We start from the raw sequence: 17,621 nt of genomic DNA, 5'->3' as shown, positions 1-17,621 counted from the left end.
CTATCTCGTCTCCTTCTGGGTGTTACAAACATATGCACTAACTTATAATACCCTGTTCCACAGTGTGGCTCAGGGTATAACAATTTTCTCCATGCAACCCTGTATGAAAAACTGTCGTTTCAAATCAGCTGATTTAAGTCGCTACCTTAAATGTAAATGCAACCATGATAACACTGGATTCGGAGCGAAATTGTTAATATTTATTTATCGGTTGAATACGTCACTCTCTGCATGTATTCGATTCGTCTTCTTTCATTATCACTCAGTTGCGTTGGTAAAGGATCAGTGTTAAGACGTTTACGCGAAAATATTGTGTGTTTTTTGTAATCGGATTGAATCACATGCATTGTTATTAAATATTTCATTCTTTTTGTTTTATTTGTTGATTCCTGTATATTTTTATTGACCAGGTAAGCATGAAACAATTTTTTAGATTATCTTTTATATTTTTGTTTATTTTGATAAAAAAAACAACTCAATTCATTATTGGTTATGAGGGGGCGATGATATGCTAATAAAAACAACGGGCATATGAATGACACATATTTCACCATGCTTAAACTCTACGGAATTAGATGGGTTCTCAGTCACTTATATAACTATGAAGCTGGTACAATACAACTACAACCGTACACGGTAAATGTTTTGATATTTGGCTGACGAGCGAAAACCTTTCCTTACCCAATACATTTGATATTGATATATGTGAGATTTTTTTATTGTCTGGCCATGTGAGATTAGGTCGACAGGAATTTCATCAGGCACAAACTCTACAGAATTGAAGCGATTCTTACATATATGTATGTCTTAATAGGGAGGGAATCTCCCTTGCCCAATATTGTTGGTCTTAAAATGTGTGAATCGAAAGATTTGTTATTGTCTAAGGTTAGGTTCCTACATTTCATAAAGACAGTGAAAATGATGGTACAATTCCATAAATTACGTTTCCGTATCTACCGGATTTAATTACAATGATTCTTATTTAGACCAAGCACGTGTATACATTTGACAGCTATCGGGTTATTAGTCTGTGAATTATTGAGTGCAGCAACTTTTGTGTGATAAGAACTGGGAAGGAAATTCTGTTGCTTTCTCCATTAGCATTTAACATTGAAAACAGTTTGCATTAGGAGTTAGCATAAAAGCATACACAGAAAAAAGTATTACTAAAATTTTTCCATACACAACATACACAAAACAAGTATATACAGCAGTAAGTTCGGCCGGGCCGAATCTTAAATACCCACCACCATGAACCAAATATTAGGGTTTCCTTTGAAATTTCAGGAGGGCTTGAGGACTTGAGGACACTTCCCGAAGATAAATTTAAAGATTTCATCCATGAGGACTATATCAGATTCTGGATTTATAAGAACCATTTTTGTTTGAGTTTTAGAGGAACCATTAACATCTCTTTAAGTGTGCAAGAAAATTATAAAATAACGTCTTGATTTGAAATCTTAAATCTGTAGAAGTAAAATCTGGAAATTTTACATTGAGTTTCAAGCAATTTTCATAATCAGTGCGCCTTCTACACCCTCAAGAAGTGAAGTCGGTCTATATGGAGGCATTACCAAATGGACCTTTAAAAACCTAATCCGATACACGTTTTTGTGAGCCTAAAATACCAGAATATTTACAATTTCAGGCAAATAGGATAAAAACTTCGGATTCTAGAAGCCCAAGAAGTAAAATCGGAAAATCGGTCTATATGGGGGCTATACCAAAATATGGACCGATCCTCACCATTTTCGGCACACTTCTTTATGGTCCTAAAATACCTCTAGATTTCCAATTTCAGACAAATTGGATAAAAAATAAGGTTTCTATAAGCCCAAGACCCCAAATCGGGAGGTCGTTTTATATGGGGAACATACCAAAACATGGACCGATACTCACAATTTTTGGCACACGTATTTGTGGTCCTACAATACCTCTAGATTTCCAATTTCCGGTAAATTGAATAAAAACTGCGATTTCTATAAGCCAAAGAAGTAAAATCGGGAGATGGGTCTTTATGGGGGCTATACCAAAATATGGACCGATACTCACAATTTTTGGCACACGTATTTGTGGTCCTACAATACCTCTAGATTTCCATTTTCAGGTAAATTGAATAAAAACTGCGGTTTCTATAAGCCCAAGAAGTAAAATCGGGAGATCGGTCTATATGGGGGCTATACCAAAATATGGACCGATACTCACAATTTTTGGCACACGTATTTGTGGTCCTACAATACCTCTAGATTTCCAATTTCCGGTAAATTGAATAAAAACTGCGATTTCTATAAGCCAAAGAAGTAAAATCGGGAGATGGGTCTATATGGGGGCTATACCAAAATATGGACCAATACTCACAATTTTCGGCACACGTATTTGTGGTCCGACAATACCTCTAGATTTCCAATTTCAGGTAAATTGAATAAAAACTGCGGTTTCTATAAGCCCAAGAAGTAAAATCGGGAGATCGGTCTATATGGGGGCTATGCCAAAACGTGGACCGATACTCACCATTTTTGGCACACCTTTACGGTCACAAAATACCTCCAGATTTCAAATTTCAGGCAAATTTGATAAAAACTACGGTTTCTATAAGCCCAAGACCCCAAATCGGGAGGTCGGTTTATATGGGGACTATATCAAAACCTGGACCGATACAGCCCATCTTCGAACTTGACCTGCCTGCAGACAAAAGACGAGTTTGTGCAAAATTTCAGCACGATTGCTTCATTATTGAAGACTGTAGCGTGATTACAACAGACAGACAGACAGACAGACAGACAGACGGACAGACGGACATCGTTATATCGTCTTAGAATTTCTCCCTGATCAAGAATATATATACTTTATATAGTCGGAAATCGATATTTCGATGCGTTACAAACGGAATGACAAACTTATTATACCCCCGTCACCATTCTATGGTGGTGGGTATAAAAATATCACTAACATTTTTCCATTCTCCATTAATATATTCTTAGTCGTTGTGAAAGCCAGATTCGATCTAGCGATGTCAGTCTGTTTGTTGAAATTACAACAATTTCCATACAAAAGAAAAACTATCCGTTTGAAATGTGGTTATTGTTATTTATGTAGGTCGATAGTATTATAAATTGGCCATATCGGACCACTCTGCAAACTTGGCTTTCGGGGCCTCTTGGAGAAGTACATTTTATACGATCCGGTTGAAATTTGATACGTGATATTAGTATTTACAAGCCTTCTAATAACCATGCAGAAGTTGAAGAAATCCATAATCCCCATATAAACCGATCCATAGATTCGATTTCAGGAGTCTTCTACAATAGCAATCTCAAGGTATCCGGTAGAATTTTTATACCCTTCACCACTACTGTGGTACAAGGTATAATAAGTTTGTGCATTTGTATGTAACGTCAAGAAGGAGTAATCATAGACCAACCTTTTAGTATACGGATCGGCTTAGAATTAAATTCTGAGTCGATTTAGCGATGTCTGTCCGTCTGTCTGTCTGTCTGTTGATGTATTTTTATGTGCAAAGTACAGCTCGCAGTTTTAGTCCGATTGTCCTAAAATTTGGTATAGGATCCTGTTTCGGCTCAAAGACGATCCCTATTGATTTTGGAAAAAATCGGTCCAGATTTAGATATAGCTGCCATATATATTTTTCACCGATCTGGCCATAATTGGCGTGTATATCAACCGATCTTCCTCAAATTCCGTACACCCGAATATTTTATGAGTCTCGAAAAACTTGCAAAATATCAGCCAAATCGGTTCAGATTTAGATATAGCTCCCATATATAGCATTCGCCCGATTTACACTCATTTGCCCACAGAGGCCAATTTATTGCTCCGATTTAGTTGAAATTTTGCATAGGGAGTAGAATTAGCATTTTAGCTATGCGTGCAAAATTTGGTTGAAATCGGTTCAGATTTGGATATATCTCCCATATATAGCTTTCGCCCGATATGGTCTTATATGGCGCCAGAAGCCAGGTTTTTGGCCGAATTTGGTTGATATTTTGCACTAGGAGTAAAATTAGTAGTATAGTCAAGTGTGCAAAAGTTGATTGAAATCGGTTCAGATTTAGATATAGCTCCCATATATATCTTTCGCCCGATATGGACTAATATGGTCCTAAAAGCCAGAGTTTTGTCTCAATTTGGTTGAAATTTTGCACAGCATTGTAGCTATGCGTGCCAAATTTGGTTGAAATCGATTCAGATTTAGATATAGCTCCCATATATATCTTTCGCCCGATATGCACTTATATGGACCCAGAAGCCAGAGTTTTATCCCGATTAGCTTGAAATTTTGCACAAGGAGTACAATTGGTAGTATAGTCATGTGTGCCAAATTTGACTGAAATCGGTTCAGATTTAGATATAGCTTCCATATATATTTTTCGCCCGATATGGACTTATATGGCCCCAGACGCCAGAGTTTTGGCCCAATTTGGTTGAAATTTTGCACTAGGAGTACAATTAGTAATATAGTCATGTGTGCCAAATTTGATTGAAATCGGTTCAGATTTAGATATAGCTCCCATATATTTGTTTTTCTGATTTCGACGAAAATTGTCAAAATACCAACATTTTCCTTGTTAAATCGCCACTGCTTAGTCGAAAAGTTGTAAAAATGACTCTAATTTTCCTAAACTTCTAATACATATATTTCGAGCGATAAATCATAAATAAACTTGTGCGAAGTTTCCTTAAAAATGCTTCAGATTTAAATGTTTCCCATATTTTTTTTTACTAAAATTGTGTTCCACCCTAGTGCACTAGCCAACTTAAATTTTGAGTCTGTAGATTTTGTAAAAGTCTATCAAATTCTGTCCAAATCGAGTGATATTTATACCCTTCACCACTACTGTGGTACAGGGTATAATAAGTTTGTGCATTTGTATGTAACGCCAAGAAGGAAAAGTCTGAGACCCATCGTTTAGTATACCGATCGTCTTAGAATTAAATTCTGAGTCGATTTAGCGATGTCCGTCTGTCTGTCCGTCTGTCTGTCTGTTGATGTATTTTTGTGTGCAAAGTACAACTCGCAGTTTTAGTCCGATTGTCCTAAAATTTGGTATAGGGTCCTGTTTCGGCTCAAAGACGATCCCTATTGATTGGCGTGTATATTAACCGATCTTCCTCAAATTCCGTACATCAGAATATTTTATAAGTCTCGAAAACCTTGCAAAATATCAGCCAAATCGGTTCAGATTTAGATATAGCTCCCATATATAGCTTTCGCCCGATTTACACTCATTTGCCCACAGAGGCCAATTTTTTGCTCCGATTTCGTTGAAATTTTGCACAGGGAGTATAATCAGCATTGTAGCTATGCGTGCCAAATTTGGTTGAAATCGGTTCAGATTTAGATATAGCTCCCATATATAGCTTTCGCCCGATCTACACTCATATGACCACAGAGGCCAATTTTTAACTCCGATTTAGTTGAAATTTTGCACAGGGAGAAGAATTCGCATTGTAGCTATACGTGCAAATTTGGTTGAAATCGGTTCAGATTTAGATATAGCTCCCATATATAGCTTTCGCCCGATTTACACTCAAATGACCACAGAGGCAAATTTTTTGCTCCGATTTCGTTGTAAATTTTGCACAGGGAGTATAATCAGCATTGTAGCTATGCGTGCCAAATTTGGTTGAAATCGGTTCAGATTTAGATATAGCTCCCATATATAGCTTTCGCCCGATCTACACTCATATGACCACAGAGGCCAATTTTTAACTCCGATTTAGTTGAAATTTTGCACAGGGAGAAGAATTCGCATTGTAGCTATACGTGCCAAATTTGGTTGAAATCGGTTCAGATTTAGATATAGCTCCCATATATAGCTTTCGCCCGATTTACACTCATATGACCACAGAGGCCAATTTTTAACTCCGATTTAGTTGAAATTTTGCACAGGGAGTAGAATTAGCATTGTAGCTATGCGTGCCAAATTTGGTTGACGTCGGTTCTGATTTAGATTTAGCTCCCATATATATGTTTTTCTGATTTCGACCAACATTTTCCTTGTAAAATCGCCACTGCTTAGTCGAAAAGTTGTAAAAATGACTCTAATTTTCCTAAACTTCTAATACATATATATCGAGCGATAAATCATAAATAAACTTTTGCGAAGTTTCCTTAAAATTGCTTCAGATTTAAATGTTTCCCATATTTTTTTACTAAAATTGTGTTCCACCCTAGTGCATTAGCCAACTTAAAGTTTGTGTCTATAGATATTGTAGAAGTCTATCAAATTCTGTCCAAATCGAGTGATATTTAAATGTATGTATTTGGGACAAACTTTTATATATAGCCCCCAACACATTTGACGGATGTGATATGGTACCGAAAATTTAGATCTACAAAGTGGTGCAGGGTATAATATAGTCGGCCCCGCCCGACTTTAGACTTTCCTTACTTGTTAAATGTATGTATTTGGGACAAACCTTTATATATAGCCCCCAACACATATGACGGATGTGATATGGTATCGAAAATTTACATCTACAAAGTGGTGCAGGGTATAATATAGTCGGCCCCGCCCGACTTTAGACTTTCGTTACGTGTTTTTTAATGAAAAACTTAATTTTCTTTATGAAACAATGTTCAATTTTAGGCAACAAAAAAAATACGTTTTCCCGTTTAAGGCTATGTCAATACTTGTCGTATTCGCGTTTGGTTCGAGTATGAAAGTAACACGGAAAATGGTTTGAACTAGCGCCGTCAATGGTTTGATGTTCTCAGCAGCCAATTTCCCATCTTCTAAATGTATTGTCTTTGGTTGCAATGTCGCCGAATGTTACGAAAGTCAACGACCAACTAACATCTTGCTTCTCTTTATGTTGGTCAAGGGCAAAGCAAAGGAGAAATGATCTTTAGCAACAACAACACTGCAACACTCACTCTCTACCATACACTGGGTGTAGAAAACGTTGAGTGCTGTTGTTGTTGCAAAAGTTTATTACGATTTCATTCATTTTTATATTATACACGCAAAGAAAAAAAACGTTTGGAAAACGTGTACCGAAAACGTTTTTCTTTTGTTAGAGTTTTTTGAATTGTTTCGAAAATTTTAAACTTTTATCACCAAAAAAATTCGTTTGTTACAAAATTTTTATTTTTTCAATAAAAAAAGTTATTTTTGAAATAACAACACAGTCCATTTCGTTTATATCAAACACTGTTCTTTTCTGACTTTAGGTCTTTAATAAGACACATTTTACAGTTCAAAATTTAATATACTACAATGTAATGTTGAACATTTTTTCGGAATCTTCCGAATATATCTGGAATATATGTAAAAAAAAACAAAAGCAAAAAAAAAAAACTTTGGCCGAAGCAGGGATCGAACCCACGTCCCTTGGCATGAGAGTCGGACGTAGCTACCACTGCTCCACGGTGCCAAACTAAATGTTTGTTTCTGTTAAATAAACTTTGTTTATTCGGTTCGTGGGCGCCGCAAGCTATGCTATATAAATATAACTTATATGGTTATTTATTTATTGATGACCATAACAGGTACATAGCTCAGTGGTTAGTGTGTTGGCTTACAATGTGCATGGTCCGCGGTTCGATTCTCCGTCCAGGCGAAAGGTAAAAAAAATTTTAAAAATGTATAAAATCGTATAATTTCTTCTACATTGTTGGTATTACAGGAAAAGGTGTTAAGAACTAAAAATCCTCGTGGATGTGAGAAAGATGTGAGGGACAATGCTATTAGCAAGAAAATAATGTTTTTTTTTGAGCTAGTCTTTATGAAATTGTTTTTACATCCTGGAAAAGAATAAACGTTTATCACAAAAAGTATATACTTTTCTTCCAAATACACTTCCTTACAGCGAAAAGCAAATGAGAAACGAACTTTGTTTGTCTAAAATTTCGTTTGGGAGGAAAGAATTATTTTTTTGCGTGTACGCTTTCAGCTCGTGGTCAGATCCAAAGACAATAAACTTGAGGAAGATAGGAAATTGGCTTGCGTCATACCAAATGTTGCATTTACGAGATTAGTTTAATACATGTTTGTAAACTTTTAGTTGTTTTTCGTTTTTATTTTTTAAATGAAAAATTTAATTTTCTTAATGAAACAATGTTAAATTTTAGGCAACAACAAAAAATATTACATTTTCCCCTTTATGGAAATTTATTTCGTTCCCCAACACTTTAATTACATTTGTAACGGTTGATTTGGCAACTTTTAGCGATTTTGCCAGCTTTGCGTGCCAGTAGCTCGGATTTTCGCGATGCGCGAGCAAAATTTTGATACGCTGCTCTTCTTGCTTGGACGGCATTTTGACAACTGTAGAGTGAATTCCAAAATCAAAATAGGAGCAACATTCTACACACACACCTTCAAAGTGAGGGGTGTTCAGGTTTTTTAAATGCAAAATTGAAAGAACTACGTCTAGTTTATATTGACCAAATTTTAACCGTATCACCCTTTAATAAATATTGTTTTTATCTTTACAGTTCACTGCACCAATAAATCTCATTCCCGATATTGATTGCCTTGAACTATATATTTAGTATATAGCCCAAGATGCAGATTTACCACATATACGTTTTAACAACGCTTGCCTTCTTATTTCCATTGGCAAATTCGATTGCAAAATTGCGGATAATGAAGAATTGTGACTCCGTAAATCCCACAGGACATTGTGCAAAGAAAACAAAGAACAAGGCTGCAATTCCAAAGAATAATGATGTCGTGAATCCATATCCTAATGGAAAATATTCCGGAGTAAATTTGAAGTCGAACGTGAATTCAATATATACGATTCAAAAGACCACAGAATATGTTTTCGATGATTTTAAAGGAAACAATGTAGATGATATCGTTAATATTGAAATTAAATTAAAAACTTCGAATAGTTCGTCATTTGGATATGTTGAGGAAAATGATAAGGAGTCCAATGGAAGACACGATTTTGCAACTAAAGAAAGGGAATTATACACAACCAAATCATATGATGAAAATGCAATGGATAATGCTGCCTTTTCAGCGAGAATTTCAATAACCTCGCAAGTAAAATTGATAATTACCTCTGTTCTAATCTTAGTTTGTTTTTGAAAAATTGAGTCCATCTTTAAAGTGATGCAAAATTTAAGATTTTTTTATTATTGACAAAAAAAAAATTATATATATATATATATATATATATATATATATATATATATATATATATATATATATATATATATATATATATATATATATATATATATATATATATATATATATATATATATATATATATATATATATATATATATATATATATATATATATATATATATATATATAAATTTTTTACTTTATTATTATTATTATTATTATTAATATTATTATTATTATTTAGTCAAATTATTTTTTTTTTTTATTTGAACCCCCCAGGAAGGAAAATGTAATTCAAATTTTAGGCAAATTTATTAACTTATAAATAATTTTTTTTTTTACTTGTTAGAGAAAATTTCATATTTTGAAGGAAGAAACGGAAGTATTTTGTGATCTTATGAGTTTAGTAAATCTTTATACTTCATTTGTAATTAATGTTCGCACAAAATTATTATAGTATTATTTAGTAGAAATTTTAACTAAAAATAGTTTCCGTGAAATAAATTAGAGTTTTAAGTTGGCGTTAGTGCCATGGAGGGTTCAGCTTTTTGGATTGGAAGTATCTTATTTTTTTTTCATAAAAAAAAAAATAATCGCACATACTCAAAAAAAAAAAATGAAATTTCTTCAAACACAGCAGTCAATTAAAAAATTAATTGATATAATAAATGTTTTTAATTTTGAAATTTTAATCGGAAAAATTTTGGTAACATTTTTTTCTGTGTAGAAATACAATAAAAATAATACCAACAAAATTGCTAATTACATTTTGAAAAGGAAATATTTTGCATTTTTTTTAGAATCTTAAATGGGATAATTAATATTTTAATTAAACAACTGTAATTTTTCTGAACTTATTAATTGTATCGGTTAATTGTTAAGGCTTTTAGGAAGTCTACTACACAGAAAACCTATCGCCAAAATATTTCCAATTAAAAAGTTGATTGAAGTTGAAAACGTAATCAATTAAAAAATTAACTGATACTGATTTTAATCAAATTAGAATTAAAAAAAATGATTAAAAATTATATGTTTTTAATTAAAATAATAATTATCCCAAATAACATTTTTATTCAATTAAAAAATATTTCCATATTAAATTTTGCCTAGAATCCAAAGAAAAATCCAATTATAATTATAATTGGACAATAGATAAGAAATTCCATATAAAAGTAATATAATTATAAGTAAATAAATAATAATACAATAAATAAATGATTACCTCAAGTTTTGCTGTACTACCTAATGAAATGTGAAGCTCACCAAATTTTATTTATAATTTATGGCAACTGTTATTGTGTTTATCATTCGAAAGAGTAAAGTTATGTTAGAAATGTTCATGTATTTATTTTTATTTTATTCTAATCTCTATTATAACTTATATAATATATTTAATAAATTTTGTTTTTGTGTTCATTTAATCTTTTTAATTGTCCAATGTAAATCAGTAAATAATCAAAGACTTTGAGCTTAATTATTTACTGATTTACATTGTTAAATTAATTTAGAAAACTATAAGCAATAGCAGCTAATGATATTCATGTTTATTATTTATACTCTATAATCAATATAATAATTTTGAAAATACATAAAAAAAATGATTAAATCAAATGTTGTTTGAATTTTTTATCCACACCCATGGAATGCACTCTATCGTGGAAGTTATTTCCGAAAACGTTTCTTCCTTAAGCGCACCTCGGTATCCTCTTTCAATTTTTGTCTACATCCGAGAAAGTTGTCTTGGGCAAATCCTAAAAATACGCTATTTGGCCATATTTATTGAAAATATTTTCGCACGGTAAGTAGAGAGCTAAATTTCAAGCGGATCGTATGAATTTGTTTCCTTCCGGAGGATCCAGAATTTAGCGGTAGGTTGTTAGACGGCATATACGAACACAATATACCAAATTTCAACTGGATCGTATCAAATTTACTCCTCCAGAAAGTTACGGAAATCAAATCAAGGGATCGGTTTATAGGGAGTTTATATATAATTACCCAGCAAAATTTGTTTCCTTCCGGAGGATTCAGAATTTAGCGGTAGGTTGTTAGAGGGCATATACGAACACCATATACTAAATTCCAACTGGATCGTATCAAATTTACTCCTCCAGGAAGTTCCGGAAATCAAATCAAGGGATCGGTTTATAGGGTGTTTATATATAATTACCCAGCAAAAAAAAAGCGTCGCCAAAAAAGTAGTGAAAATATTATTTTTGGATGCGGAAGGGGTGCAAAATTGGCGCAGAAGCGATGAATTTAACATGGACTTATCATAGGATAGATGTTCACCATTTCACTGAATTTGAATCACTTTTTAGGATGTGATCTGAATTCAGTGTTTTGGATGTGAATTAAAAAAAATTGCGATATTTTGACAAATAAATAATATTTTTATACTTTTTTATGATTTTTAATGCATCTGAAACGTTTGACCTCACATATTTTCAAAAATTCGCAAGTTTTCTAGAATGGATTTAGCATTTTTACCGACAACATTTTAATAAAGTGTTCCATTTTATGAATTCTTACCTTTTTTTTAATCTAGTTGAAACAAACAAACTTAAAATTACCCATTAAAAATATGAAAAACGCGAGTAATAAAAAATCGAATTAAAAGAACTTCCTGTGTAGTTAAAATAAAGAACATCTTTGGGAGGACATTTTTGGAAGTGCTTTTGAAATTGTGCCTTCAGAAGAACTTCCAAATTTTTTGCTGGGTATGGACCGATATGGATAATTTTTGTATGGTGGTTAGAGGCTATATATTGACATCACGTACCAAATTTCAACTCGATCGGATGAAATTTGCTTATCCAGGAGGCTTTAAAATTACAATTTGAACAATCGGTTTGTATGTTTGTTATTTTGACAAAATTTTCTTTAGAAATAAAATGTTGACAACTTTTCTTTAGAAATAATATGTTAACAAAATTTTCTATTGAAATAAAGTTTTGACAAAATTTTCTATAGGAATAAAATTTTTACACAATTTTTTATAGAATTAGAATTTTGACAAAATTTTCTATAGAAATAAAATGTTTACAAATAAAATGTTTACAAATAAACACATATAGAAATAAAATTTTGACAAAATTTTTTTTTATAGAATTAGAATTTTGACAAAATTTTCTATAGAAATAAAATTTTGACAAAATTTTCTATGGAAATAAAATTTTGACAATATTTTCTATAGAAATAAAATATTGACAAAATTTTCTATAGAAATAATATTTTGACAAAATTTCTATAGAAATAAATTTTTTTTTTATAGAAATAAAATTTTTACAAAATTTTCTATAGAAATAAAAATGTTATTTTTATAGAAATAAAATGTTGACAAAATTTTTTATAGAAATAAAATGTTGACAAAATTTTTCATAGAAATAAAATTTTGACAAAATTTTCTATAGAATAAAATTTTGACAAAATTTTCTATAGAAACAAAAGTTTGAAAAATTTTTCTATAGAAATAAAATTTTGACAAAATTTTCTTTAGAAATAAAATGTTGACAAAATTTTCTATAGAAATACAATTTTGACAAAATTTTCTATATAAATACAATTTTAACAAAATTTTCTATAGAAATACAACTTTGACAAAATTTTCTATAGAAATAAAATGACAAAATTTTCTATAGAAAAAAACTAAGATCAATTTTCTTCAGAAATAAAATTTTGACAAAATTTTCGTTAGAAATAAAATGTTGACAAAATTGTCTGTAGAAATAAAATTACTCCATATATATAAAACGATCGAGAACTAAAGATGCTTATCAAGTAATTCGATTGTAGTAGTTCGATCTTTTCCAAAAGTTTGTTCGCAATCCATTGTGTAGGTATCATATAATTCGGTTTGGTCGAAATTTTGGACGTATTAACTTGTTAATATTAATTTTAAGCCGATAGCCTTTGTAGCTAGTGCATTAATGTTTATTATAGTTTAATATTAATTTGATATTTTTAATGTGGGACAGAGAAAAGACACAATTATTCTTTTGCGACAACACTGACCTATCTTGCAAATTTATCAGCATTAAGTAGAGAAGAGAACATTTTGAGTTTTGTGGTGGTTTTTGGGAGATCATTTAATATTTTTTTTTCTCACATGAGATCAGTTGTCCTTCAAATATGACACTGTGCTGTACGCTTAAAATTAGATAAGCGAATTTGTGCGATTAAAAAATACCACAGCTAAGGGGATTTTCGAAAAATTTAAGAGCATATACATATGTATATGTTTATAATTTATTATGTGTTTTGGATTGAATGGCCGGCAATAGGAAACAAATGTTTCAGACATAATGTTAGAATGCCTACGTAAATATCGAAAATAAACAATGTGATCATGAAAAACTATAAAATAGGCACCAAAAATTTATATAAAAATGTGAATATTCCCTAAAAACGCAATGATAACAACGCAATGATAACGGCCAGGTCGAATCTTATGTACCCTCCACCATTGATAGCATAGAAACTTGTACTAAAGACTGTCATCCACAATCGAATTACTTAGGTTCCGGTAACACTTGCCGATGGCAAGGTATCTAAAAACTTTCTATAAGAATAAAATTTTGACAAAATTTTCTATATAAATAAAATTTTGAAAAAATTTTCTATAAGAATAAAAGTTTGACAAAATTTTCTATATAAATAAAATTTTGACAAAATTTTCTATAGAAATAAAATTTTGACAAAATTTTCTATAGAAATAAAATTTGACAAAAATTTTCTATAGAAGTAAAATTTTGACAAAATTTTCTATAGAAATAAAATTTTGACAAAATTTTCTATAGAAGTAAAATTTTGACAAAATTTTCTATACTAATAAAATTACGACAAAATTTTCTATGGAAATAAAATCTTGACAAAGTTTTCTATAGAAATCCAATTTAAAAAAATTTTCTATAGAAATAAAATATTGGTAGATTATTTTTGGCTAGAGGGGCAACCATAGTTATGAACCGATATGGACCAATTTTTGTGTGATTGGAGATCGGCTATATATAACTATAGACCGATATGGACCAATTTTGGTATGGTCGTTAGCTGCCATATACTAACACCAAGTTTCAAATTTGAACCGGATCGGATGAATTTTGCTCCTCCAACAGGCTCCGGAGGTCAAATCAGGAGAATGGTTTATATGGGGGCTGTATATAGTTATGGACCGAGAAGGACCAATTTTTGTATGGTTGTAAGAGAGCATACTAACACCACGTACCAAATTTCAACCGGATCGGATGAATTTTGCTCCTCTAAGAGGCTCCGAAGGTCAAATCTGGGGATTTTGTCAAAATTTTACTTCTATAGAAAATTTTTTGTCAAATTTTATTTCTATAGAAAATTTTGTCAAAAATTTATTTCTATAGAAAATTTTGTCAAAATTTTATTTATATCGAAAATTTTGTCAAAATTTTATTTATATAGAAAATTTTGTCAACATTTTATTCTTATAGAAAGTTTGTAGATACCTTGCCATCGGCAAGTGTTACCGGAACCTAAGTAATTCGATTGTGGATGACAGTCTTTAGTACAAGTTTCTATGCTATCCATGGTGGAGGGTACATAAGATTCGACCTGGCCGTTATCATTGCGTTGTTATCATTGCTTTTTTAGGGAATATTCACATTTTTATACCCACCACCATAGAATGGTGACGGGGGTATAATAAGTTTGTCATTCCGTTTGTAACGCATCGAAATATCGATTTCCGACTATATAAAGTATATATATTCTTGATCAGGGAGAAATTCTAAGACGATATAACGATGTCCGTCTGTCCGTCTGTCTGTCTGTCTGTCTGTCTGTTGTAATCACGCTACAGTCTTCAATAATGAAGCAATCGTGCTGAAATTTTGCACAAACTCGTCTTTTGTCTGCAGGCAGGTCAAGTTCGAAGATGGGCTACATCGGTCCAGGTTTTGATATAGTCCCCATATAAACCGACCTCCCGATTTGGGGTCTTGGGCTTATAGAAATCGTAGTTTTTATCCAATTTGCCTGAAATTTGAAATCTAGAGGTATTTTATGACCATAAAGAGGTGTGCCAAAAATGGTGAGTATCGGTCCATGTTTTGGTATAGCCCCCATATAGACCGATCCCCCGATTTTACTTCTTGGGCTTATAGAAACCGTAGTTTTTATCCAATTTGTCTGAAATTGGAAATCTAGAGGTATTTTATGACCATAAAGAGGTGTGCCAAAAATGGTGAGTATCGGTCCATGTTTTGGTATAGCCCCCATATAGACCGATCTCCCGATTTTACTTCTTGGGCTTATAGAAACCGCAGTCTTTATTCAATTTACCTGAAATTGGAAATCTAGAGGTATTGTAGGACCACAAATACGTGTGCCAAAAATTGTGAGTATCGGCCCATGTTTTGGTATGGTCCCCATATAAAACGACCTCCCGATGTGGGGTCTTGGGCTTATAGAAATCGTAGTTTTTATCCAATTTGTCCAAAATTAGAAATCTAGAGGTATTTTAGGACCATAAAGAGGTGTGCCGAAAATGGTGAGTATCGGTCCATATTTTGGTATAGCCCCCATATAGACCGATTTCCCGATTTTACTTCTTGGGCTTCTAGAATACGTAGTTTATATACAATTTGCCTGAAATTGGAAATTTATAGGTATTTTAGGACTATAAAGAGGTGTGCCACAAGTGGTGAGTATCCGTCCATGTTTTGGTATAACCCCCATATAGACCGATATCCCGATTTTACTTCTTGGGCTTCTAGAATCTGAAGTTTTTATCCAATTTGCCTGAAATTGGAAATCTAGAGGTATTTTCGGGCCATAAAGAAGTGTGCCGAAAACGGTGAGTATCGGTCCATATTTTAGTATAGCCCCCATAAGAAAGATCTCCCGATCTAACTCCTTGGGTTTGTAGAAACCGTAGTTTTTATCCGACTTGCCTGAAATTGTAAATATTCTGGTATTTTAGACTCACAAAAACGTGTATCGGATTAAGTTTCTATCGGTCCATTTCGTAATGCCTCCATATAGACCGACTTCACTTCTTGAGGATGTAGAAGGCGCACTGATCATGAAAATTGCTTGAAACTCAATGTAAAATTTCCAGATTTTACTTCTACAGATTTAAGATTTCAAATCAAGACGTTATTTTATAATTTTCTTGCACACTTACAAGAGATGTTAATGATTCCTCTAAAACTCAAACAAAAATGGTTCTTATAAATCCAGAATCTGATATAGTCCTCATAGGTGAAATCTTTAAATTTATCTTCGGGAAGTGTCCCCAAGTCCTCAAGCCCTACTGAAATTTCAAAGGAAACCCTAATATTTGGTTCATGGTGGTGGGTATTTAAGGTTCGGCCCGGCCGAACTTACTGCTCTATATACTTGTTATATACATTTTTGGTACCTATTTTATAGTTTTTCATGATCACATTGTTTATTTTCGATATTTACGTAGGCATTCTAACATTATGTCTGAAACATTTTTTTCCTATTGCCGGCCATTCAATCCAAAACACATTATAAATTATAAACATATACATATGTGTATATGCTCTTAAATTTTTCGAAATCCCCTTAGCTGTGGTATTTTTTAATCGCACAAATTCGCTTATCTAATTTTAAGCGTACAGCACAGTGTCATATTTGAAGGATAACTGATCTCATGTGAAAACAAACATATTAAATGATCTCCCAAAAACCACCACAAAACTCAATATGTTCTCTTCTCTACTTAATGCTGATAAATTTGCAAGATAGGTCAGTGTTGTCGCAAAAGAATAATTGTGTCTTTTCTCTGTCCCACATTAAAAATATCAAATTAATATTAAACTATAATAAACATTAAAGCACTAGCTACAAAGGCTATCGGCTTAAAATTAATATTAACAAGTAAATGTGTCCAAAATTTCGACCAGACCGAATTATATGATACCTACACAATGGATTGCGAACAAACTTTTGGAAAAGACTGTCAACTACAATCGAATTACTTGATAAACATCTTTAGTTCTCGATCGTTTTATATATATATGGAGTAATTTTATTTCTAAAGAAAATTTTGTCAACATTTTATTTCTAAAGAAAATTTTTTCAAAATTTTATTTCTATAGAAAATTTTGTCAACATTTTATTTCTATATAAAATTTTGTCAACATTTTATTTCTGAAGAAAATTTATATTAGTTTTTTATCTATAGGAAATTTTGTAAAAGTTTTATTTCTATAGAAAATTTTGTCAACATTTTATTTCTATGGACAATATTGTCAAAATTTTATTTTTATAGAAAATGTTGTCAAAATTTTATTTCTATAGAAACTTTTGTCAAAATTTTATTTCTATAGAAAATTTTGTCAAAATTTTATGTCTATACAAAATTTTGTCAACATTTTATTTCTATTGAAAATATTGTCAAAATTTTATTTCTATAGACAATATTGTTAAAATATTATTTCTATAGAAAATTTTGTCATAATTTTATTTCTATAGAAAATTTTGTCAAAATTGTATTTCTATAGAAAATTTTGT

The 17,621-nt window shown here is 31.7% G+C and overlaps 1 long non-coding RNA gene across 1 annotated transcript; it reads left to right on the top strand.

Annotated features, from left to right (window-relative positions):
* Nucleotides 1–224: 224 nt before the first annotated feature.
* Nucleotides 225–9,023, top strand: LOC142234224 (uncharacterized). The gene is made up of 2 exons (XR_012721589.1): nt 225–410; nt 8,462–9,023. It is a non-coding gene; the product is annotated as an uncharacterized LOC142234224 (long non-coding RNA).
* Nucleotides 9,024–17,621: the final 8,598 nt, after the last annotated feature.

The sequence above is a fragment of the Haematobia irritans genome, chromosome 4 (genome assembly GCF_050003625.1).
Source record: "Haematobia irritans isolate KBUSLIRL chromosome 4, ASM5000362v1, whole genome shotgun sequence".
Classification (NCBI taxonomy): Eukaryota; Metazoa; Arthropoda; class Insecta; order Diptera; family Muscidae; genus Haematobia; species Haematobia irritans.
The sequence above is the reverse complement of the archived record's forward strand: the minus strand, read 5'-3'. Positions and strand labels throughout refer to the sequence as shown.